The sequence below is a fragment of the Phyllostomus hastatus genome, unplaced genomic scaffold, assembly GCF_019186645.2.
Source record: "Phyllostomus hastatus isolate PE091 unplaced genomic scaffold, TTU_PhHast_1.1 phas_contig_34, whole genome shotgun sequence".
Classification (NCBI taxonomy): Eukaryota; Metazoa; Chordata; class Mammalia; order Chiroptera; family Phyllostomidae; genus Phyllostomus; species Phyllostomus hastatus.
In genome coordinates, this window is record NW_025333857.1 from 58821867 (window position 1) to 58824712 (window position 2846).

The 2846-nt window shown below is 45.9% G+C and overlaps 1 pseudogene; it reads left to right on the forward strand.

Annotated features, from left to right (window-relative positions):
- Positions 1–948: 948 nt before the first annotated feature.
- On the forward strand, positions 949–2049 carry LOC123820167 (annotated as a pseudogene).
- The last annotated feature ends 797 nt before the right edge of the window (positions 2050–2846 follow it).

Consider the following 2846-nt stretch of genomic DNA (forward strand, 5'->3'; position numbering starts at 1 on the left):
AAATTCTGAATAAACATTTTTCAATATGAAAGGATGTTATTTCTGGTTACAATTTCTAAAGTGTTCCCTTTTCTGTTGACTATGTAGGTTGTCTCCTGTCATTCCATTTTTTAAACCCTCACAGGAACCTTTCGATGGCTTCCTAGGGCTCCCAGAATAATGGTCAGGGTCTTTAACACGGTTAACAAGGCCCGCGTGACAAGGGCCCCCCTCCCGTGGCGCCTCTAACTCACTCTCCTACTGTTCTCTGCACTCAGGCACCGTGGCCTTTTCTGAATTCCTCAGGTGTGCCACAGTCTCCCACTTCATGTCACATGTGCAGGTAGGCCCTGCCTTACATGCTGCAATTGTCACAGTTTTAATTAACATGTCATAATTTAGATATGCAGATTTTCAATGTGTGTCTTCTATATAGGCGGTAATCTCCACAAAGGCAGACACTCCATCTGTCCCCTTCACTGGTGTGTCCCAGTGCTCCATGCCGCAGCTGGGACACAGGCATGCACAGGCAGTTGTGCGACTGAAGAAGAAATGTATAAATAATGGAATCAATAACTTGGTATGTTGATAACTATATTAGATTGCCACATTTCTTAAGTTACCATTAAATATTTTCTTTTTCGTAAAGCTTTCATTTCCACATTAGACTTTTTGATGATCTATTATGGTAAATAGTTAAAAACATTTAGTTCTGGACATGTTTTTCTTTGGGGGGGCCTTTCACTTAGCTATTTTATTAATTATAATAATTTTACCTCCCTCCCTCTCCTGCTTTCCCTCGCTCTCTCTCCCTGTCTCTCTTCCCCCCCTCTCTCTCCCTCTCTCTCTGCCCCATCCCTGTCCCTTTGCCTCTCCTCTCTCTCAGCTCCCTATTATTAAAGAGGAAATGCTACTGTGTGGGACTTTCAGACTTTCGGCTACAACAAGAACAACAAAAAGCCGGATGTGTCATTATTTCAGCAGATGGCACCACCTGGTCCAAGCAACAGAATCCCTAAGTGTAGTGGTGGGAGCAATGGAAATGACTAGCTGAGCAAAACCAACCTCTTCATCCGGGGACTGCATCCAGGCACTACCGAGCAGGACCTTGTCAAGTTGTGTCCGTCATATGGCGAGACCGTGTCTCCCATAAGGCCATACTGGACAAGACCACAGACAGATTCAAAGGCTCTGGCTTTGTGGACTCGGACAGTCCTTTGTCAGCACACGAAGTTGTAACAGCGCTGAAAGCCAGTGCAGTACAGGCACAGCAGGCGAAGCTGCAGGAACAGGACCCCACAAATCTATACTTATCAAACCTCCCACTGTCAGTGGATAAGCAAGAACTGGAGGGAATGCTGAAGCCCTCCAGCCAAGTTATCGCCACTCAAATCCTTCAAGACACCAGCAGGACAGGCAGAGGGGGTGGCTGTGCAAGGGTGGAGTCCACAGAGACGTGTGAAGCCATCATCACCCACTTTAATGGAAAATATATTAAGACACCCCCTGGAGTACCAGCCCCATCTGATCCATTGCTTGGCAAATTTGCTGATGGTGGTCCAAAGACATGACAGAACCAAGGGAAATTTTTGCAAAATAGATGCGCCTGGCCAAAGAATGGAGACATGGGTGGTATGGCCTTGACATATGACCCCACTACAGCTCTCCAGAATGGGTTTTACCCAGCTCCTTACGACATCACCCCCATAGGATGCTTGCTCAGTCCGCGCTGTCCCTATATCCTCCATCTCCTGGGTCCTCACATCAGAGAGTAACTCAGACATCACAAGTACCTAACCCATCTGGATGCACCACCTTGTGCAGCGCTCTTGTCCAGTTCTGACACCAGGGAGGGATCACCCCATCTCTCTCCAGCCTGCCTTCGTGACGGGACCTGTTACCCAGCAACTGGGCCGCCTCTCCCTGAGCTGGAGCTCTGCAAGAGGCTCCCAGTACACCTGTGTGCCCTTGGCCAGTGGTTCCGTTGAGGAGAACAGCAGCCTGCAAAATCAAGTGACTGTGGATGCTCCCTCAGACCATGGGGTCTATTCTTCCCAATTCATCAAGTAACAGCGGATTCCCCTCCCCAACACTGAACACAAATGAATTCTCGGAGACACCGATGCCCCCAGACTCCAGAGGGCTAACCTGGAACACAGATCCCCTGTGGGCCCTGCTAAGACTGAACAGCTGGCCAGCGTTTTTCACAGGCCTGGGCCTGAGAAAGGAATCCTGTCCTTTCCTCCCGTCCTCTGCTATTCCTCCATTCCCGGTGGAGCCTCAGGACACTGCCCCTTTCTCTGTGTGCTACCTTCACGGAAGCCAAAGACACCTTCTTTCCTTTCTTTTGCAAAGGAAGTTTTACGTTTTGTTTTTTAACAGCATTATACTCTTCCCCTACCCCAAAGAGACATGGTGTCTGGAGCTTCTTCTCATCTTGATGAAAAACACTTGTTAAAGTATTGAACTTATTTGGGGAAAAAAAAGAAAGTAGCATTGCTAGAACACTGAAGGAGTCCTACTGTGGGCCCTTCTTACTGAGTTTGGTTATGGACTTTTTTGGTGTGTGTAAGAAAATAGGCAGAGTGTAAAGATTTTGTTTTGTAAAACTCAACCCATCCAAAAGAATAATTTTTAGATTTAGTCTTTGGAGTTTTCTCCAAATCACAATGACTGTGACTGATGATACTCTGAGTAAAACCATTATATTCTATCATATATTATATTCCTCTCATATTCTCCTTAGTAGTTACAGTTCATCTTTGAATCAATACTTATTTCATAGAGCATTTTTAAAAATTTCCTTGTAGATGGGGATTTGGCTTAATATATTTTTAAAAATCAATCTATGTCTTTTTGAATCTGCT